Source organism: Balearica regulorum, chromosome 8 (assembly GCF_011004875.1).
Source record: "Balearica regulorum gibbericeps isolate bBalReg1 chromosome 8, bBalReg1.pri, whole genome shotgun sequence".
Taxonomy (NCBI): Eukaryota; Metazoa; Chordata; class Aves; order Gruiformes; family Gruidae; genus Balearica; species Balearica regulorum.
In genome coordinates, this window is record NC_046191.1 from 4,083,313 (window position 1) to 4,107,078 (window position 23,766).

General features: G+C 42.5%; 1 long non-coding RNA gene across 1 annotated transcript; it reads left to right on the forward strand.

Moving 5' to 3' along the window:
* Positions 1 to 5,783: 5,783 nt before the first annotated feature.
* On the forward strand, positions 5,784 to 15,811 carry LOC142602839 (uncharacterized). The gene is made up of 3 exons (XR_012836658.1): positions 5,784 to 6,032; positions 12,399 to 12,523; positions 13,956 to 15,811. It is a non-coding gene; the product is annotated as an uncharacterized LOC142602839 (long non-coding RNA).
* Positions 15,812 to 23,766: the final 7,955 nt, after the last annotated feature.

Sequence of the window (23,766 nt, forward strand, 5' to 3'; positions counted from 1 at the left end):
CTGGATTACACACACATCCACACTGATGCCTTTTTAACCTCAAGCCTATCTTTTAGACAATCATTTGCTCCTAGTTTCAACCTAGACAGATGAGCTACTTGTAGGCATCTCCTCTCTCCCAACAGAGGAGGCAAGGAGACCTTGCCTCTGATTTTTAAATGCATAGTTAGCTTTCATTTTTAACAGACATCCAAATTCTTGTACTCCAAGCAAGGGGAATGGATATCAGTACAAAAAGAGGGAAAGATGCAAGAAAATAATTTCATTTCTGTACTTTAGTTTCAGTAATTGTATTAGTCATTGCCCCTGTGCAGTCACATACTGCTTTCTATTACCCGCTTCCCTGTACTAGCTGCACTCGTAAGAGTAAGAGGCACAGTGGCCCATGACTCGGTAGGTCAGCATTTTTTATTTCCTTTCAGCTCACTCTAATGAAAAGCACATGCATCCAGTAAATCTTGCCTTTTCCCTTATTAAACCAGTCGATGTTCATTACTGAGGTCTGTGCCTGGCTGGGTGGGAATCAATAAGATGATCCTTTTAATCGCCTTAGTAATCAACAAGCTATTTCTTATTTCAATCTCAGCCCAGTAGTCATTGAAATCCAATGATTTATCTGCATTACACATGCACTCACACACACGCTTACAGAGTAGGGAGGTTTTATGTGTGTACGAAAGAGGGAGAGAGCGAGAGAAAGGCTAAATTTTGCAATACACTTTAAATTATTGTGCCAAAGAAATACCCCCAATTTTATTATTTACTTCCTAGTAACCAGTACACGCATGCCCGAGACGACTGAGTGGGAGTTAGATGATATGCCAGTGCCTGCAATGCAAAGGATGAAACTGCAGAAAATAAAGAGATTTTAATGGGGGCAATGGCCAAGCGGTTCATTATACCTGTCCTAAACCCACCTTCCTGCTTTTTCCTTCTCATTCCCATTTCTGCCTTATCCAGGCAGACAGCACAGCACTGCCAAGAGTACAGCGTGCTATGAATCAGGTGAGTACAGCTCTGCTGCGTGACTGTGGGCAATTTTTCCCCCTTGGTGCCTCATCTTCCCCAACTGTAAAATGGGGATAGTTAGGCTGATTACCTCCATAAAAGAAGTTCAAAGAAAATTATTGTACAAGTGCATTAGCACTGGATTAATTGTGACTGTGTTTCAGAGATAAAAGGTGCTGTCCCCTGGACTCTTCCTGAGACACACGTCTGTCTTATTAGCCTAACCTGCACTACAACAGGCACATTTGGGTAACTGCACATTCAGAGCCGGGTGAATCCTGTTTGCACTTTCCTTTACGTGCCTGTATTTTATGGGCCTAAACATAAAAATATTTTAATTTTTCTCTCTTTTTTTTTTTTCTTTGATTTATCCTGAACTTGTGTGCAGAGAAGTCAAGGAAAGGAGCTGGAAGACAGTAGCAATGAGGACTGTAGTTTAAAAGCTTCCACAAATGGAGGGTTCACTCACACAAGCCTTTCTCAGCTGAGAATGACGTTAATAGGGCTGGTTGTCCGAGTAAGGATTGTTTGCACAAGTGAGCTAAACTGAGTGTTGCACTCCAATGATGTTTCTGTATGAAATATAGTTTAACTGCCCAATTAAAGTATTTGGGCAGGAATGGCAAAACCCTGACCGTGTTGAAATAAACAGTAAGTCTTCAGCTGATTTTAGTGATTTTACCCCCTATTTTCTTACTGCTGAAAGTAGTACAGTATAAATTATGGAGCATGTTAATAATGAAAACGTGGACATAGGGAATTTTTCCTGCTAATTTATAAACTTTAATTTTGGGAGAACGAAAAATGAGAGGAGAAGGAGGAAGAAAATAAAGTCAAAGTGCAAGTGCATCAAGTGGAGGCGTCGGAGCATCTTTCAGCTGTGCCTCCTGTTACGTAAGGCTGGGCTGTGTTTGGGCTGCAACCTGACACTGCCCCTTTCTCCCCCAAACAGAGCTTTTTCTCATAAAATTCACTCAGGCACTTCTTCTCAAGTTCTTCATACACTTCTCGCAAGAAAAAAGAAATCATTCATATTGCTCTCAGAGAGTCTCGGATTCTTCAGATATTTTCCATTATAAGCTTTTGGCACCGTTATTACCCACAGATCGAGTTACTTTTCTGATCCCCCGTCTTTCATCTAGTAAAAATGGATTATTTCATTATTAGCCTGGAACCGTTACTGTTCACAGAGATCAGGTCTGTATATGAACAATGCCTTCCCCAGTATATTACTGAAAATCCTGTGGCTCTTGTAAGGTTTCCTTTAAACACTAGAACTCTATTTTTTGTAAGATCAGCGTGGTCGCATAGTCTCTGAAAGGACATTCCTTTTCTCTGAATTCTACAAAAGCTAGATATGGTAGTTTTCAATAGTTTATGGAAGATCTCCACCAGTGTTAATCCTATTACTAGTATGTTTGTGTATACAACATATAGATGTATGTGTGTATATATATTTCCAATGTCTAGGCTAAGATTTATTGTAATTTGACTGTATTTTAACTATTTAATTAATTGTAATTTAACATTGCTGTTATGTTAAATCTGCCAATGTATTAGAAGAAGCCCAGTGAAAATGGCCAGCCTGAGTTGCTCTAAAATTTCCTATTTGAATGGTTCAGACAATGGGAAACAATTTTGGCTGCTGTGTTCCCAGTTTCTAATTTTTCAATTCCTCCACTTCCACTGGAAGTGCATCTGTCCACATGCAGATCTCAATTTGAGAAGCAGGGAAGTCTCTCGAAAGAAAATGCAGACCCACATCATGAACTGAAGAGGGAATGTTTCCAAGCCAGTGTTAGGAAATAGTCCTGCTCTCCTGTTTTCTGCCCCATTTGCCAGTTTCTACGGTGAAAATCACCCCCAGCATCAGACATCTCACAATTCTGGAGATCTATGAAATGAGGCAGAAATCTCGATCTTGCAGGACAGTGCAAGACTGTCCTTCGACCCCATGACTGTTCCTCCTCCTCCTCCCTCTGAATCCTTGACGAAGACAGCAGCAGTTGTAAACTCTGATCCCACTGCCTGCACCTCTGCTCCACCTTCTCAGAGCAAACCATCCTCTCATGCCCTCAAAGCATTTTCCTGCAGGAGAGCACCTGTCCTCTGAGAAGTGGGCTAAATCCATCCATTAATTTTAGCAAGGACCACCAATAATCCTGAGCCAGTGACAATGTCTAGATGCCAGCAACACGGACAGCGGCAGAACAGATGGAACGACAGGTAGAGCGCTCGCTTCCCATCCCCACTCCTCTGAGAGAGCTTGAATTCTTTATGTCCTCCATGTGCCTGCTAATTAAAGTGTCTTATCTGTTTAGACTCCATCAGAACCTGTTTTCTACTTAATAGGAGACAAATGGTTTACGTAAGGAGAGTCCTGAGTTAGACACTCGGTTCCTACATGAGCAAGGGTGATTTCAACATTTTTAGGATTTACTGTATAATGACCTGTTTCCTTCAGTGTTTAGTTTAATTTAATTGAGCACATTGCTTCTTTTTACTTTCTTGGTACCTCCTTTCTATGCGTGCCATTTCCATCCTCGTTCAAAACCATGCCAATGAGGCAAGAAAAAACAAACATCCCACCATCGATTACAGGTGCCTAGGTTTGGTTCTGAATCTGGAATTTAGCAGGAATCCTCCGTTACGCTGCATTATCGCACAGAGGCAAGCGTAACATCTTTGTGGGATGTAGGCTCTTCCAGACTCTTTGTCCTCCATGGTAATGTCCCAATCACACTGAAGTGCTCCCAAATGTGCGAGGACTATTTAAGCTTTGTAAATGCCGTCCTCCAAAAATCACTCCACATAAATGTTTCATGTCTCTCCTCTGCGATGCACAGGCCCCAAACATTCAGCTGTGAGGGTGTTTATATTTGTGGAACTCTCTTGAACATTTGCTGTGGATTTCAAACAGCTGCTACACTGAAGCACTGGGAATAGTAAGATCATGAATATTCAGGTGAAGCCACTGGAATGAACAGCCGTTAATAGAATAAATGCCTAAACAGTTGTGTAAGGCTTATTAAGACCTATTGGGGCTGAGATAATAAATTCCCTCTTTGACATGTTGCAACTACTGTAGTTTAAACATTTTGGACCACCTCTTCAGAACTGAAAGAAAAAATTATGTTAGTTCTGTGTGATAACACAATGAAACACCTGGAAGGCTTGGCGCTTGTATTAGATTTGGCAGAGAGATTTTAACATGCTAGCTCATCCTCACTTAAAATCATGACACTGTTTATTGTGTTAGTTGTCAAGGTTATCCAAATTACATACAGTCTGGACTGAGCACAGTTATCTCGCTAGAAAATATTTTTTTTCCTATGTTCCCTTCAAGTTTGGAAATAATCAATAATAATATACTTTTGCAATGGAGCAGTAATATGGACAAAACTCTATCGCACAAAAAGGCAAACTGAAGAGAACATTAAAAAAAAGAAAAAAAACCCCAAACCACCAAAAAACCCGCATTCAAAGTTGTCTTATCCCACTGTGGAAACCCAATAAAGTTCAGGAAACCTGCACCAGCAGCCTGGCTCTGTGCGTTCAGAAAAGCTGGGCAGTTCTGCAGTTGACATGCCTGCTACGGGGACACCTGGCTGGTGGCAGTAAGCACAAAGCGCTGGATCTGTGTAGCCGCTCCGAGTATTGACAGTGGTTAATTGTTGCGGGAGAACTGGCTTTTCCTTTGAATTTAGCTGTCACGTTGCATTATGCTGTGCCGTATTGCCTGGGTCTGGCATACTATGTCACGAAACATAAAATCCGACAGGATGCAGTGTAACTTCTGCAGGTTAAAATTTAAAGGCAAACTCAGTAATATTTGATCAGTTACCTGCTGTCAGTTCAGATAAAGGGCATTTGATCTACAATAGCAGGGCTAACTTGTTAGAAGCAAACTTGCACATGGCAATGCTGCGCTGCACTTGGCTCTGCAGCAGCTGGGAACTGGTGAGCGTTAGCAAAGCAGCTCAGGTGCACTTTGAACTTTTAAAAATTAACCCATTTCGCTCCTTCTTCATGTTTTAAGAAAATGATCAAACTATACCGCTATTTACTAGTATCTGTTGGTGACAAGCAGATTCTGGCTAGCTGTTTCAAGAGGAAAATCACAGGTTACCTGAAATACCCAAAAGAATGACTTCATTCCACTGGAATTTGGACAAAACCCCATGTTAACACATTGCACTTTCTGAGGCCTTCCTGCAAGCAGTGATTAGCTTTTCCGATCTCGTTGCACGAGTAATCTCAGATGTGTTTGTTAACTGCCCTCATGTATGCATCATACTGTATAAATCAGCCGTCTGCATGAAAGAGTCAGAAGCTGGTCGGGAAGAAATAAAAGCCCAAATCCCAACATTCCCTTCATCCCTTTCCTTGCACTCCTGTTTTTCTGTGACCTGTTTATCAATATGAGAACCAAAGCTGTTTCGGAAACTTCTGTGTCATGGTTACATTTTGGGAGGAAGGACAGATGGAATAGATTAATTACTCAAACTATGTTTAAGTAGAAAGGCATTTCTTTCCATGAGTAGCCAAAGGCTAGAAAGAACATACAAGGGACACGGAGAAGTGCCTCAGGACTTCTTGCTTGCTGGAACGGCTTCCCAGTTTAAGACTTGCAGCAGCATAAAGGATCTTTGATTTCAGCCCCTATTAAGAAGTAGGTCAGGAGGTGCCGGATTTGCAGGAAGGCAACTGCTCCCTCCTGCTTGTTAAAAGTAGCCACTGCAAAACATTTAACGCCAGTTATTTTTGCAGGGACTCTGGTGTACAATGAATCCAACTGGCTAGTCCTGCAATATGAAAGGAAGCAAGTCTCCCTGCTGCTAGTATCCATCAATGCACGCTCCTGCTCATCAGCAAGTGTCTGCCTAGTACAATGCACCGTCATCTGTCTCCAGTTTTCCAGAGCCTCAGGTGAATGCTCATTTCATCACCTCCCCGTTTTTCCGGCTTGGAACAGAAGACTTGCCACCACACTTCTGGCTCCAACGTTGCTAGCTGTGATGAAGGTAGGCCAGACACACCGCTCCTTTAGAAACTTAACACGACTTTGTTTAACATCAGTATTGATCTTTGACTGGTGATACCACCCTATGTGAAAAAACAAAGCCCACAGTAGCAACTGGTTTAGAAATCATGTTTCGGTAGGTTTAGCATCGCTAAGTCAAGCCTGGGCATTAGCTGCAAAGCTTTTGGCTTGGGTTCAGTTCTCCTGCCTAAGAGGAGATACTTAAGCAAGACACCTACGTGAGGATTGTGGTCATTTTAATATCCCTTGCTGGCCAATGGAGAGAAACATGCCCACTTGAATGTAATTTAGCTTACTTTAAGGGCTTGCTTTTTACCACAGACTACAAAGGGGGTCACTGACTGACTTGACTTAGGTACTTGTCAGCTGAGCACCAGGCAGATGAATTCAGGGCCTTCCTCTTGCTGGTTTGGTTTCAAAGGAGCAATTCCCACAAGTAATCACATTTACTAACCAAAATGTGTAATTCCCCCTCTGACAACTTTTAGAGAATGTATTTTAGTGCTGTTTCTATTTTTATTTTCTGTCACGGACAGGAGGGGAAGATGGGCAGGAGTCTGGGACGGAAACAGCTATTTCAAATCACTGAGTCAGGAAAGATTTTGGCCAAGAGGAAGATTTAAATCTAACCCAGATGTAGCTTGCTGGTGTCTGGAACAGGAGAGATGGTCCCAATCATAGAGTAGCACCCAAGGCTGGCTCAGGAAGCAAAGGGATGTCTGTCGGTTGAGGAGAAAACTGTTTGCCTAGCCCCCAGCCAGAGGAAATGTCCTGGGACTGCAGCTGGGCAGTGTGGGATCAAGGAAAGGATGGAGCTTTGAAAGCAAATCCTGCTGGCTTCTTTTCTTGTTGGCAGAGGAGTAGGGTTGATACAAGTAATACCAGGGTCTGAGGAGGAGGAAGAGTCTTTTACTTACTGCATGGTACCTGAGCAGAGGTCTCTGTGCCCAGGAGTGAGCGGGGACAGTGCACCCTCCCTCCCTGGGACAGCCAGGCGGGGGGACACCATGCCCTGGGCTGAGCTGGCACGGTGTCACACTGCTGACACAGCCCAGAATAAAACCAGTGCAACCCCTTGCCTCATCATCTCCATCGTCCTGAAACAAGGAGGCAGTTGCGTATCAGAGAAGTATCGCCAAATGCCAGAGGCTGTTTCGGAGATGACAGGTATGTATGTGCAGCTATACATCCAGGTGTATACGTACAGCACTCCTCATGCAGAGCTCTGGCCAGTGCTCTAAGCTAAGCAACAAGGCTACAAAAATTAAACTCTGAATGAAGCTTAGTTTTCCTGGTCAGTGATGGGAAAGCTAACAAATGACAGCACAAGCCAGCAGGTGAGAAAAAACAGAAATAATATTATGTAGGACTTTCTATAGGCTTGCCTTTTTTTTAAAAGTAGCTTTCTGAGATTGGCTTAAAAAAAATCCCTTTAAATTCACCGTATTTTTCATGTCTTTGCTATGGTTATGCGGAGAGAGAAGGTAGGAAAGCAAGCAAGGAAGCAAGAGAGAGATTGCTTTCCTGGTTATCTTGCAGTAACTCTCGGCGCTAAGTTCTGGAATAAATCTCACAGTACAGAAGACACTATGTTTACTGAAAAAATGCACACTTTGTGGGTTTTAGTCTCAGCAAGACAGATGGAAAAAAAAAAAAAGAAAGAAGAAATCACCAGAAGTCTGTTTAGTAAAGCAATATTCAAAGATCAAAGAAACAACATGTAGATTGTAATGATCATTGTTAGATTATACACTTTTTGTTGTTACTGTTGTAAATAGTGCTAATGTGCTGAGAACACATGGACTGCGGCTCCCCCTTATCTCATTTTAGTCACCTACTTTTTAAGAAAGTTGAAGTCACGTTGTTCAAATTGCTTGGCTCCAATAGTAACACCTTATCATCAAGTTGATATATAGCAGCCAGGGCCCTGTTGATTTGCAGCTTACGCTGTAAAAATTTTGACCTGGACTCAGAACATCTCAAAGCCTTTGGGTGCCCGGGCTGAGACATGGGCACGATCTTGTTACAAAATACAGGTTAACAACAATGAAAACCAGACTTGCGTTGGAGGTCCTTAGATGAGGCTGTGTATTTATGTAATAACTCAGCTTGAATTCCATCTTGCATAGAGCTGGATTTCAGTCTTTTCTTACTTTGACGACCTCCATTGGAGGTACAGATCCATGCACAGGGAATTTAAGTCCATGGAGAGTAGGTTTGCTTTACTAGTGGCCTTTCATGGACTCGTTAGGAGTAGTGAACCCTTGGGAGGTTCATCCCAGAGACTGTAAACCATAGCTGTATAATTTTAGGATGGGTATGTGGTTATTGGATTCATAATAATATTAATTCATTTCTTATTGTGTTTTTCTTTCAAGGGAGGAATTAATGGAAGCAGGATTATTTTTCAGAAGGGGGTTCTTTGGGTGATAGCAAGTACATGCTGCTGGTGAGAGGGTTGTCAGGAGTGAGGACACAGGTCAGGATCCCAGGGCATGCAGGGGTAACACCCTGGCAGGAAAAAAATGGAGCTCGTCTAAGTGAAAAACGCTGCTTGTTTGGGAACGAAGAGTATAATGACCCGGGTATAAAGTTCAAGGAATAGATGCGTTGTTACATGGCTCCTAACTTCAATACGGCCTCTGCACATGCTTCTTTCTGGGGAAGGAGTGAGTGTAAACCTTTGTGTGGTATGCAACACCCTGGGAAATGCGTTGTTTTGCACAATATCCCCACTGCTGATGCCCCTGGGTACTGCATGCCTCACCCAGGCAGGGTGAGCTAAATGCAGCGGTGACTGAGGAGTCTGCAAAAGATACTGCACAGCCTACTGCAGCCACTCCATCAGTAACCACTGATTTTAACAGTTTGCTACCATTGATGTCATCCCAGCACCTATTCCAAATGTGGCAAGTCTCTGGTGCAGTCGTTAGCTAGCACAAAGCCAGCATGCAAAACCCCCGTAGCTGAAAAACCTGCATTAATTAATTAATTAATTTCAAATATACTTCAATAATCACATAAGCCTGGCTGTTTTGCCTTTCTCTGGTAAAGGGGAATCCTTGCTTGTGATCTGGGTTCCATGGATACCACGAGCAACTCCAACTTTGTGCCTTTAATGCTTGCACTGTAAAAACGCTGTTTAAATATTCATGCTGACCTTAGAAAGCTATCCACTTGGCCATCTGGAGGACTCCCATACCCCATCCAGTAGTATTTTATTTTGAAGGATATATTCTGATCACACTGACTAGGCTAAATAGACTATTGGTCCATTTGTTTTGTAACTGCCATTTAGTTACCCCTCAGGATGTCAGCTCAATTTATCCGGGTGGAGGTGAACGAATTCTCCAATAGAACTATAGATAAATATGACCAAGTGCTGCGGATGGTTCGGAGGTTACTCATTCCCACTGTCGCTGCTGTGAATGGAAGTGACCTTGTCTGTAACTATCTAACCTTGCACCTTGCGATTCACATGAAAATTCAAAGCAAAACCCTGCCAGGTCAGAAGGAGAACCCAGCCTTGTGTTTAAGAAAAAAAGAGATTTGCTTGTTAAGGCAGTGCCGGGGCTGCGTACCGTACAGGGACACAGAGTGCACGGTGCCCTGGGCTAATGGGAAAATGAAAGGAGAGGGAAGACACTTAGTTATTTTGAAGTGGAAAGGAAAATGAGTGTGTGACATCGGAGAGGGCCAGGAAGAGGAGAAAAAACACCAAAAGCAGAGGCATTGCAATCGTGCATGTGGTCTCGCAAGGAAGGGCCAGTTCCTTGGGGCTGCCTGCCTGTGGCGGCTTGGGATGGGAACAGAAAAGGGCCCCAATTTCCTTCCCCAAATTCCAAAAAGGCACTATTTGGAGTAAATGAAGGATCATGGCCATTGTGGTTTTCCAAGGGCAATTCTACTGTCCAGGGATCTGCAAAGTCACCCGAAACATGCACTCGCCATTTGCTATACACTGTCTTGTCCCTGAGACACTCCACCAGTGTCACTAACGTAAAGTTAGATGAATTGTTCATGATTAACAATGTTTATTTTGGCCTTTTCTCTCCAGTTTGGGTGTGGGGGCAGTGGCGATGGTGCTATTTGGCTGATTTATTTATGTTAGGAAGGAGGGTGGAGGAAGGGGGCGTATATCCATGGTCACGCTGACTTTTTCAAGCTGCTTTGGAAGAAAGTGCATGCTTAATTTGCATTCAAACTGCATCTCTGGTTCCTATCTCTCAGTAATGCTTGAATAGATTGTGGTGTGTACAAACCTGGCAATAACTCCAAGCTGGACTGTCAAGAGTTAGGAAACACTGCTTAATTCTTTTATTTCATTTTACTTTTTTGGTCTTGGAGAGAATTTTATTCTTTGCTGCTTGATCATTTTCCCTGTGATTCATGTCCTTTCAGGAAATAGTAATTGACAAAAATAAAGCACTTTGGTTGTTATTTAGTGAGCTCCAGCTAAATTCACGCAGTCCTGCTTAAGAATCTATGCCCTCCATACCGCATTTGTTTTAAGCTTCCAGCCTCCTCTAGACAGATTTTTTTCTCCTGTGCAGGCACAAAAGCACTTTAGTCAGCACAAATTTGGAGGTAGAACAAAAAGCCTGTAATAGCATATCTCATGCTGCTATCAATTTTCCACTGGTGGAGCACTCCGGTACATGAAGTCCTTTGTCTACATTCAGAAGTCAGCCTCAGTGACATTACATGACCAACTACAACATTATAGCGTGTTCCACACTGTTTTGAATTGTAACTTAAAAAAAAAAAAGAAAAGAAAAGAAAATAAAGAAAGGATGTCTTGGAAAGTGGCCAGGGCATAATGATTTCAATTCTGAAGAAATCCGACAACCAATTACATTAAATTCAACATTTTCATGTACTATAAGTTTAAAATCTCCTCTAATCAAATAGGGAAACCCTTTTTCCCCATTACACTATGGTTTTCGTTACCGGTAGGCCTCTAGAAATCTGTTTCTGCTTAAAAAGAAACCCTGAAAGGTTATATTTACTATATGTATGAAAAAGGGTTGAATCATACAATTATATATTTTAGAATACTAAAGCGATGTAAAAGAGACTAATCATGATCCCAAATTCAATTTTCAAACCTTTAATTGATCCCATCCCAAAGGTAACATTCTATCTTAATTGCCATACTGAAATGGTTGCAATTACGTAAAATAAAACTATTCATTGGTAACTGGAAAAAGTCTTCTCATTAAGCACATGACGGCCAGCCTTGAAAACAGTTGATTGCAAAAGGATGCAACCACTTTGCTTATATTTCCTTTTCTGGTTAAACTCTCCTTCACATATGTTGAGTTGGTTCCAAAAAACCACACACGCACAATAGCAAATTGAAGATAGTGTCTGTGCTCTCTGCACCTTCTTCGGGCAAAGCGGCTACCTTGTAGGAGGGAAGAAAGGGCTAGAAGGTCAAGTGTCCTCGTCTGCTGGCAGATGCCAGTGAGTGGAGCACACTGTGCCGTCTACAAGCTGCTCTGTGAGAAGGAAGCTCCTCTGGAGATGCTTTGAACCCTGGTCTGAGCAAACTCAGGAGATAATAAGGGAGAATCCCCAGTTAAAATTGGCAGTTGCGCTATGGAGCACACCTAGGTAGTTGTGCTTTTATAGTGTCACACAAGGCAGGACTGGGAAAGGTTGGTGTCTTTTCTGTTCACGTGTTTGGAAACCAAAGTAAAAGCAAAGGAAACTTGTGGTTTTCTGGAGATGACAGTAGACGTTGGTGAAGCAAGAAGACTTGCAGCTTTTTTATTATTGCCAAGAGAGGCTGAGCCACTCTCAATTTGATATCAACACCTGTGTCACTTGGAACGCTGCCTCACTGGATGCAGATATCATGTAAATAGCGACGAGGTGTTTATGCATTACTACTACTCTTATTATTCAAATTCTGTAAGATACAACTGTCTAGCAGAGACAAGCACGTCTGTAAGAGTTCACTAGAACTAGGAACAAGGCACAAGACATTCAGCTGTGATGGCAGTGGATCACTGGGACAAACTATTGCAGAGATGAGAAGAACATCTCTTTCTATTTTCCTTTGATCTCATCTCAACAAAACTGGATGCCTTTCCAGAAGTTAGTCTCCAGTCAAACATACATCACTCTCCTCCACTTCGGAATAAAAGGATGAACGTCTACAGTCTGTGGCATACAAGAGGTCAGACTAGATGATCAAAAGCTCTGGCCTTAAATACCTAACAGAAACATCTTCCAAGTAACTCTCCAAGTAAATCCATCACATAGAAATATTGAAAATAATCCCCTTCTACGACACTGAAAGTTTCCATGGTGAGTGCATAATCTCTCTGTTCTGGTGCAGGTTTGGAGCTCTGTGGTACTTGGAACTGTATAAACTCAGTGAAAGGACAGTCCCTATCCCAAAGAGCTCATGTCTGAGTGGAAGATGAGATACAGAGTTGATACAAACAGATGGGGAAGCACAAGGTAAGATTGAAATGATTATGTGTTTAATAAGTATCAACTGCAGCACGCCAGCTGTAGCTTCTCAGTTAAATTCTTGTATGTACAGATTAAATAATTGCTCTGGTTCTATACCAGCAAATTTCAGAATGCAGAATAGGTCACTGCATATGCCCATCCCTTGAATTGATATGCATGCATCTATCCATGCTACATATGCTTATTACGGTCACAGAAAATAGATCCTTTAAACATCTAGGAGATATAGTTGAAGGGATGTAGGTGCCTGAAAGTTAGCTATCAGAACCTAGGTTTCTGTTGCCCTTTAACAAGAGGACTTAGATGTCCAGTGGGACTTAGCTGTCCAAGTCATTCAGGCATGCCAGGGCAAGCCAAATATCGCCTATATATATCTTTAAACATCTGAGCCTTTGAATTGCAGTGCTATGTAGTGATGAATAAATGCCTACTTGGACATAGAACAAAGATATTTGACTAGCTGAATAGGCAGCATTTGAATTGTATGGAACATACAGATACTCTGCTAAATGAATGGCTGTTTGCTCGCTTGATCAATAGAAAAAAATTGCTCTTTCTCTTTCTGAGCACACAGTATTTGCAGTAAGGAGGACATGTATATAAAACCAAAAATCTATTTCACAAGCACTTGAGCAGACTTGTGAAAATAGAACCAGTGCATCGTTTTGCTCATGGAATCTTAAGTAGTGATTCAGACAGAAATCATCGCTAGTCCTGCAGCCGTTTGGGATCTGCACTTGTCCTGAAGCGTGCAGGCTGGTAAAGCAGGATTCCAAGCCTGACCTACTTTTGTCCCTACCCGTTCCATCAGACCTCAATCCTGGTCCTGCATTCAGTCTGGAAAACTGTTGTGAATACAAATGATTCCAGGCAGTGCTAATAGACTCAGAAGGAGGCCGAGTTCACTATTTACTTGAACCCAGCACACTTGGGAAATTCAGGGACTTTGAGGTCACGCAAAATTATTCCTCTAGCAAAATCAATGCAGTTTTTGTGTAAATCAGCTTTGGAACAGCTTCAGGTTTCTGTGGAGGATTACTCTTCACTCAAAGAGATGGTACAAAAATTAGTATCTGAAACTTTCCCAAACTTTACTAAAATAGAAACAAAAGGCCATATTCTTAGCTAGCATAAGCTGGTGCAGATCAGCTATATGACAGTTACCATGTAGATCAGCAAGGCTTGCATTTATTTAGCTGGCTGACCCACCTCTCCTATTGATCATTTTTGCAGCTGAAATCATCATGATATAGTTTTGTCTGATGTAAAAAGAAAACAAACGAAATATCAACAACTTTAAAAAACAACAAAACCGCCTATCATTATTCAGTTTTGTTTCAGAGCATTTCCAAGAAACGTCCGAGCTGTCAATGTCGTGGGATTTGAACATCTTTACAGCTTTGGATTTCTCCTCTAGCACAGGGAAGCCTTCCTTTGGATAGCGGGGGAAGTCTTTGCTATCAGCGCCCTTGGACCTAATGTCACTTACAGATGAGACAGCTGAGCCAGCGCCAAAGCAGGATTGAATGAAGATGTGCCCTTGTGAAGAGGTAGGGGTTGTCTAAATTTCTATTTCTTTTGATGTGTGATTCAAACCGGTCTAATTTGGGTAATAGGCTTGCCTTCTCTGCTAGGTGGCTGTTTGCTGTATCATTTGCATCAGGTAGAGAGTTTTATGATGGTTTGTTACCTGATATCAACTGCAACAAAAATGTGCAAAGCTCAGCCTGAGCTGAGGGGAAACAAGGAACGCTGGTTGTGCATGGAGCAAGGTGCTTGACTTCATTTCTGTTCAAGTTAGGATTTGGTAGGCAATGTCTAATGAATGAGGACCTGCAAAGAGACCAGATGCTGTCTTGTAACAGAAAGGACTTTGGTTTTCATTTCAGTCCACTGGTAAAAATGCCTAAACTGGAACCCTTGCAATTCATATTTTTATCACCTGACTGACATTTTGGTAAGTTTAGTAACTGACACATTGGATTGTGTTTCACTGCTTTCATCCTTCACCAGTTCTGTCCTTCTTCAGCTATCATCAACAGAAGTACAGGGGGAAAAAACATAACCAAGGAAGACAGAGAAGAGATGGTGGTGCAGATTTACTGAGCAGCCTCAGATGTAGCGATGCAGGACTGGAAGAGTGGGCCTGCTGTGTGGATGCAGCTGTAAACATAACACAATGAGTGAAAGCACTAACGCACTACACTTCTATGGAACATTTGCCCACAGACATTATTAATCCCAGATAAATGGAAGAGGGTCGGAAGCAGCGAGTGACTTGCTCAGAGAAGCTGTGGGCAGCGAAGCAGAGGACTGTCCTGCTTCCCAGAGGCAGTGTAGGAAGTCAGTACAGAGCTGGGGCTAGACCTCAGCTACCCTAATTCTCACCCTCCTTGTCTAACTGCTGTGCAATGCCGAGTCTTTCATCTTAAACCTTCCTTGGTTGTCTCAAAAGTGCAATGTGATAACACTGCTATGGAAACTTCGGACCTGTATGGGGTCATTAGATAAACCCTCACATAATAAAGGAGATGTTTATGTCCTTTCAGTACAAATAAAGTTAATAATCATCATTAGAAACACCATGAAATGAGAGCATACAAAGCAGAGTTAGCTCTACTTGGAGTGTAAATTGCATAGTACTCCAAGATGAACGAACGCATGTTGTATTCTTTTCATGGTTATATTTAAATCTGTGTTTTCTTTAATTTAAATCTGCTCTATAAAGATCTCAGCAATTTGAAACAAAAGTATCCTTTAAAAAAAGAAAAAAAATGACATGATAGCATCCTTCATGCCAGGCTGGCCCTGTTGTGATTTTACATTGAGGGTGCATTTTAATTGATGAAATGTGCTACACAGCACAACTTGAAAAAGTAACAACCTTTAGTTACCATTTGGAAATGTGATGGAGGTGCCAGAAGTTAAACTCTTAGGACTAAATGAAATAACAGAAGCTCCCTATCCTTTCTTGAAGACGCTCATTAGTTTTCACTTTCTCACATTCTGTTTGCCATGGATTTCATCCAAGAATGACGGATGTAGAGTTATTAAGCAAGTGATAGTTTCAAAACTCCAAGTGTCAGTGCTCAATGTGGAAGCTCAGTTACCTTGCAGAGGACAAGAGGCTTAAGTACCCGTACCCCGGAGCTGGCATCGTCACAGAGGGAATGATCACACGGAAAGGTACTGTCAGACCAGTCTGAGAGACGCAAGTCAGTTATAGGAAAGTCTGAGGAATAATCTGGCATTTGAATGTTTCAACACACACAGGAAGGAGTATTAATATGCAGAAGGCAATGAACAAGCACCTTTTCTTAAATTCACTCCAGGGCTGGGATGCAGGGATATCTCAAATACTGTAAGACCTCTTTGATGGAAGTGGGAAATCACTAAGGTTTCTGGTTATGGGCTTAGAAGAGAAATCTGCCTGTACAGGTCACTCCTGTGGGCCTGCTGACCAGCCACGGTCCATGGGACACGCTCCATGGGCAGGGTACAAAAGGCTCCACAAATGTTCTTCACCTCTGGAGAACAGGGAGGGCAAAGCAGTACCTCAGCGCCTAGCCTTCTCCGACTGGGAAACAGAAAAGCAAAAAGTCGGTGTGATTTCTCCCCTTTTTACCTTCCTGTCCTGGTTTCAGCTGGGATAGAGTTAAATTTCTTTATAGTATCCGGTACAGTGCTGTGTTTTTGATTTAGTATGAGAATAATGTTGATAGCACACTGATGATTTAGTTGTTGCTGGGTAGTTGTAGTGTCTATACTAAGTCAAGGACTTTTCAGCTTCTCATGCCCTGCCATGTACACAAGAAGCTGGGAGAGCACAGCCAGGATGACACCTTACCCAGACTGGCCAAAGGAATATTCCCTGCCTTATAGCATCATGCTCTGGATATAACTGGGAAGGTAGCTGGGAGGCAGGATCGCTGCTTGGAAACAGACTGGGCATCAGACTGATTTTTCTGCATGTGGTGAGCAATTGCATTTGTACATCTATTATTATGATCATCATCATCATCATCATTATTATCATCTTCCTTTGTTATCCTATTAAACTGTCTTTATCTCAACCCATGAGTTTTTTTTCCATTCTCATCCCCATCCCCTTGGTGCAGGAGGGGTGAGCGAGCGGCTGCCTGGTGCTTAGCTGCCAGCTGGGGTTAAACCATGACACTTCCAAGTGACAACACTGCCACACCTCCCTCCTTTTCCAAAGATTTATCCCTCCCAGCCCAAGATGGACATTTCATCTGGCCACATGCTGACACTCTAAATGAGCCAAGCCCATGTGTCAAGCTAGACCCAACCCAATCCTGGTTGGGTTTTTCTATTGCTTTTCCTCATGCTTTTGCACTTGATTTTGCTCACAAACTAAAGCGGAAGCAAAAAATAACACTGGAAAAAGCTGGTTATGTAGGGTTTTTTTCTGTCCTAGATGCAGTAAAAACCTAACAGGGGTCTGAGTGAAAAGCCTGTTGAGCAGTTTCTTATTTGATTTCCAGGCTCAAGTGACTTGAGGTCTGTCAGCCTGAATCACACCCCGTGGCTCTGGAAGTCTACCTAGTCCTGGCTGGCAGATTGTTTCCAGACACCTGGAAGCCAACAGGGTCATACCCAGAATCAAAGCCTGAACTCTCCTTCTGTAAGTGTTTCTCTGTTTAAACTACAAGAATCAGCCTTATTTGTAAAGATTTTATTTTACTTTTGAGTTAACTTAGAGACTCATTGTTAATGTCCAGCCTGGCAGTGGTTTAGACTGGCAGAAACCTGTCAGAGTAGTGGTTTCTGTTGTTGTCAGCTATAGAAAGGCTTGCGAGAATTGTGTGCGAGTGGAGCCTGGTTTTCAGTTTGTTTCAGCCAAACAGCTCAATTTTAAATCTCTGTCCACAGCACCAATACACCATTTCTTTCATCTCCTTTTAATTCTGTTTTACGCAAACAATTTGCACCTGAATTTCCTATATTCGAGCATCCCTTTCAGCTTCCTTTTCCAAGACTGCTGAAGTGGTGAAAAGCTATTTTTGCAACATTGTCTTCTAAGGAATTATATTTGGGCACCATAATTCAAGGGATGATATAGATTAATTCAAGATATGTCAGAGGAAAACAAGAAGAATTATTGGAGTGGTAGATAACATGACCTGGCTAAGGATGGGAGAAGGATTTATTTCTTCCCTCTCTGTAGCTTCCTTATTTCATATTTGCAGGCCTTTCCCCTGTTTCCTGTAGAACACCTCTTTTTGAGATCCCAGCATCCAATGTGGATGAGAAGCACTGGGAACTGCAGGGAGACTTTGGGGTTTGAACATCCTCTGTGAAGCACTGAAATCAGTTGTCTCCAGAGGTCACAGATTATTCATCACTGAAGGTCCTGACAACATCAGAAAGCTGAGCCTGCTTTTGGATAGCTGAATGTACTAGGTGACCTCTTGGGCTTTTTTCCAGCAGAATTAATGGCAAATCCAGAGGAATTTTTCCCCCTTGAAGCTAGAATACTGTGACATTTGCTGTTAGGCTGAGTAGAGGACCCTTTCAGAGATCTTTTCTGGAGGCAAAAAAAATTAAACCTATTCAATGATGTCTTGCATATGAGTTAGTAGCTAGTCCCTATTCCCACTCCCTGGAGATTTTAAAGCCCTCTTGCAGCAGATACTATGATCTGGCAGTTCTCAGCCTTGGCTTTTGTTGCAGCTTTCCCACTCCCTCTGATCCTGTTGTCTTGATCACCTCCTTAGGCACCCATTGCTAGGCCTTTTCTCTTTGGATTCATGCCTGCATCTCAAACTCATCACTATCCTTTCCCATGGGTTTACTGTCAGATCCTTTCTGTACACAGTCATCTTTCATTGAGGACTTAGACTGTCTCAATTTGTCTCATGCTCTCCAGCATATTTTGGGCAGTCCTGATTGTATTTTCCAAATACATATTTTGCTGGAAGTCCACACATTTATTCTTTACTGTTTTTAGTCTCCCTGTAACCTTAATTAGAAATGTAATTAGATGATGGCCACTGTTCCTTGGGAGCTCCCAAGCATGCACTAATTTATAGCCCACCATTACTTCAGAACAAGTCATAGAAAAATCCATTTGCTGTAACAGCTGTTGCAGGGCATGGATGGGAAACAAGGTGGCAGGCCATTTCTAGAAAGGTCCAGAAGAAAATGAGTGTGATTGAACTGTCTGAATGTAATAGAGTGCCTTCAGAAATGGATGAGGGCTGATTTATCTCTGCTCTACCAATTATACCATTATAATTCTTGCCAATAAGAATTTTTAACATACGGTTTGCTGCTGGGTTCATGAAAACAGGGCTGGTCCGGACCCTGAGAGATCCCTTGTGAGATCCTCTGTCCAAAAGCAGGCTTGTTCCTGGCAGAGGCTTGTCTAGCGTATTCTTTAGCATGCTCTGTTACAGCGTCCCGGGCACGTCCTAAGGAGGTTTTTTTTTTGAATGAAAGACAAGACAGCAAGGTCTGGAACAAGAGCAGGAGAAGCAATAACATCCTATTGAGAGTCAAAGTGTTTGAGAGCTTCCAGTGGCACATTCTTGATAGTCGTACGAGATGGGGCAGAGTAGTAAGAGTGGGTCTGCACCAGAGTTATGAAAACAGATGTGGAAGAGAGAATTTCTGTCCCAAAGAGCTGATGGAAGTGATAAGCAAGTTGTGTATCCGTTTCTGGTCGAGTTTTTTTTTTAGGCTTTATGATTTGATTTTATTTAACCCAAATTAGTTTGTCCATCTTTCCTTAATATTATTCAGGATTATAGGAAAGAAAAGCTTTGCAATGGCAGATTTTATTGAAAATTGCTAAATGTGGGCTGCAGAGTAATGCACTGATCTACCTTGGTCCATGGTAGGATCATGTCTGCCAGTTTACCAGTTTAGTATGGGTCTGGGCTAACACTGATACCCTCAGACTGAATGTAGATGCAGATTCAGTTCTAACTCTGTTGTCACACCCAGCTTCCATATATGAAACTTGTCATCCCATGGTTATCTTTAAGATAATATAAATTTCAAAACAGCTCACTAACATCTTCACTACCAGCATTATTTCCACTGTACAGGTGAGACAGAGTGGATGGAAGGACCTCTTTCAACTTCTGTTGAAATACATGGAAAAACTCACGCTGACTTCATAAGAAGTTAGATCAAGTTCCAAGACTGCACGTCAACATTTTTCTGACTGGTCCTGGCTCTGCACAGGGGCCCCCTACATCATGTTACATTCCTTCGCAGAAAAAAGGATGTGGTAATTTTTTACTCTTCCTGAGACAGCTCTCTTTGGAAATCACATTTGTTTTCTCTGTAAGTGCCAGAAAGAAATGGATGTGAAAAGCTCAACAGTCAACCCTAAACTGCCTTTTATGCTGGCATCATTTTTTGGAGGGGGGAGGGAGTGTGCATGCACATGCACTCACAGCTAAGGTCTTAATTCTATCTCCAGATGCTGTGCATAATCTAGAGGTTTATCTTAATGAATTATTTCTGTTATTACTGCAGGCAAAGTGAGATTTAATTTGATGTGTGATATATCCCTGGATTAAATACCCTTTGGTTTTATTTGCTCCATAATGGTGAATTTTTGTTTATAGACCCATTTTGTAATTACATCCCTGAGCTCAGAGGGTCTATGGCAATACTGCTCCATCCTATAGGAAATCAGGATCCAATTCCCTTCTTCCAGTCCTGTTGTCAGCTGTGGCTAAAACAGAAGCTGCACAACATGATGTTCACCATTTTGTCTTGCTTAATAGCAACTTTACAGGACAAAGTACATTGAACCGAGAGACTCTCCTTGGCTGAAAAGACTGTGATTACCACTTGAGAGGTGTATACAAAGTGGCAGAGAAGCTTCACCTTGAAAAATGACAGCAATGTGTTATAGTGAGTACCAGGAACAACCAGTGGAGTCCTTCATGATACCAACATGCTGAAAGTGTTGTGACACCACAGAAGCTCCAAGGGTGGTACAGGGAGCTGTGAGGCATGGGAGCGTGTGGAGCAGAGGTTCATTAATTCCTTGTTTCCCAGCTGACCTCCTCTTGGTGGGAAGCCAAGCCTTCACCCCATGCTGAAAGATGCACTGCAGGCTGGTGGTCACGGCACTGGGACACTCTTCTTCCTTCCTCCCTTGAAGCTCTGGAGTTCCTACTCCATTCAGCCCAGCACAACCCCTTCCCTCATCTTCTACCCAGGCTGTTTAGGACAAACATACCTGCTCTGGTTCATATTCAAAACATCTCTTTAGCACTTTCCTTGCAATACCATCGGTTATCAGAAGAGAAAGAGAAGCCTGCCCCAAGTCCAGCTTATCTACGCCCCTGGTGCTGGTGTGGCAAAGCCATGGGGGTACGAGCCGGGAGATAGGCAGCGGCAGAGAGGGTTGAGATCTCATTGTGGCTCTGTAGAGAGCAGAACACGGCGCTGCGGTTACAGAAGCCGTGACAGCACCCGTACCTAATCCCCTGGTAACATATGGTATTGCATACACACAGAATCGTGTTTCATTGCAATCATAGTGATCTTAATTAGTACTACTTATAACAACAGAAGTCAGCGTAAGTACCAAGAAAAGTAAGTGGAAGCAAACAAATCCATCTGGGCATTAGTATGCCCCTTAGAAAGGGTGGGGGTTTTTGACTTTTGAGTCAAAGCAGTGTTGCCTCTAAGTCATACACTCCAGCTTGACCCTTCAGTCACGAGCACGCACTCAGCTTGCTGGGAGCATGGACCTCCTTCCCTGGTGACCCACGCTGGAGCAGTAGAGCTTTGCTCCCACAGAAGCCCGACATGATGGAGCACCCCATGACTGCCCTGGAGTGGGGACCTCCACGGGACAAGCCAGCAACTGTGAAGTTCAAACAGAAGGTCATGCTTTTCAGGGAGGAAGGTGCTGTGTTCAATGCCTATTCAAAGAAAGTCACGCTGAAAAATATGCATATTTTCTAGGTATACATCATGCTGAAGACAAAATATTTTTTTATTAGCAGACAAGAGTGTTTGAGGCCATTAACTGCACCAAGCCAAAGCCTCCAGTTCATAAAGAGTGCCTGCAGATTTACGTTATATGGCATGTATTTGTAATTGCTCCTGACGTGTCAGTTCTCATACACTTCCATTAAAAGTTTATGTCCACCTATTTTTTCTTTTTTTTTTTTCCAGCTAATAAAATTAAATGTTGGAAAGCCAAAGTGAAAAAATAAATATGTCAGAGTCTTGCTTGGACTAGTACAAGATGGGATATTCAGAGCTGACACCAAAGCTGTCTTCAAAATCACCTACTGTTCAGAGAGCAGTGTACTAACACTCAGCTTCCTGCCTTTTCCCAGTTAAAACCAAACCTGTGGTGTTGTTTTACTGCCTTGGGAGTGTGAATTTCAAACAGCCCTTAAGGGTGGAAAGTGATTTAAAAATATTTTTCTAAGAAACCCCAAGACACAAGCAGCATTTTTATGAGTGAAAAACTAGGAGTATGCGTCAACATTTGCAAACATATCTGAGGGATGCAGGCAACATAAATCCTAGGACTTTAAAGTTGTCATGAGGCCAAACCCTTGTTTCCTTTACCCATATGAGTAGTCTTGCTCGAGTCAATGACTTGAAACGTTTTTTGTAAATAAGAGGAGCAAGACTTAGCCTGAAGTCTACAGAAAATAATATGAACAATCTTTCTTCCCCTCCGGGAGGAGAAGCCAAGCATTCCTTGGCTTGACCTGTCCCTGCACAGCCCGTGGGGCAGGATCCACCGTGCCCATTGCTCCGAGTACCAGGTTCCCTCATCCCAGCTCTGCACGCGGCTCCCGGTTGCCCTGCATCACGCTGGTGTTGCAGGGTTTTGTGGCTAGTGCCAGCTGCCTGGCTCCGTGCGCTGGCACACTGCGTTCAGGGCGCTGCCCCTTCTCTGCCCCTTCACTGTCGGTTTGCAGGGAAGGGAGCACTGGGATCTTCCACCTGTTCCTGCTCCAGGGCTTGAGTGAAGAGGACTATGGACTGGAGGGGAGGAGAGCAGCAGGACAAAGGCTTACCACACTTCACCTTTCGCTGCACGTTCAAGTGAGGACGGGGAGCAGTCAAGCCCTTGCAGCATTGGCTTTGTTTTTTAAGGCCAGAAAGGACCCTTACGATAATCCAGTTTGAGCTCATCCGCTACTGAAAGGGACTGAGGAACCAATCACACGCTCAAGAAATTAAACAGAGCTTGCACAGATTTTCAAAGCTACCATAAAGCATTTATGCTGATAATTATAGCCCTGCTACAAATTTCTGGAGAAAAAAGGTTGTTTTTCTTTTGTTTTCCATTCTAGAGTACTTTTTTTTTTTTGCAAGAAGTGGATGCTAGTTCTGCTACTCGCGTTCTACTGTAGCAGGTCATTTACTGATCCTTTTTTCTATGCTAATAAGGTACAATAAATTTAACACCACTAAAGAAACTATAAAGACTTGAAGACCATTATTACAGATTTTGTATGTGCAGTGAAAGGCAAATTGTTTGCAGCTATTATTGATCGGGAAAGGCTGAGTTAATGTAATTGCAGAACATAAAAGGAGGAAATATAATAAAAAATAAAATTAATATACCAGTCACAGAATCTGAACTCAAAAAGCCAATAAAAGACATGTAATAAAGCACTCCAGAGAAATGAAACTCTATCACAGTGAATATCAAGCTATTTACCGAAAAGTACAAATATCAGCTAAGGCATTCCTCACCATTCAGACATTCTACACTCACCGTTTTACAAAATTACTAACTGCAGCTAAAACCATGTTTCACTGATTGCAAAGTGTCAGCAAGGTCTTCACCTGCCCTGCCGTGGAAGCGCAGCTTTCAAGTCTCACTCTGGGCTGCAGAGTAAGGAATGGGCAAGAAGTTGGGCCAGAAGGAAAATGCCGGTGTCATCAGGCTACAGACAGAACAGCTAAAAATGGAAAGTTTCATGGGGAGCTGGGGTCCAGTTACACAGTGATGCAAGATGTCCTACAATAAAGTGCCCATTTAAACACTACCCTGTTGTGAGGACAGTGGTGTTCTCAATGTCAAAAATCATGAGTCAGACCACACTAAAATCATGACATTGACTATAGGATCAGGAGACTGAACTTAAGCAATTAAATATACATCCTTCGTATTTGTTATATGACTTTTTTGGACTTTCTAGGGTTTGGATTTTCAAGCTTTGCTCTGTCTCCATGAAAATTTGGATCGTATTTTATTTTAT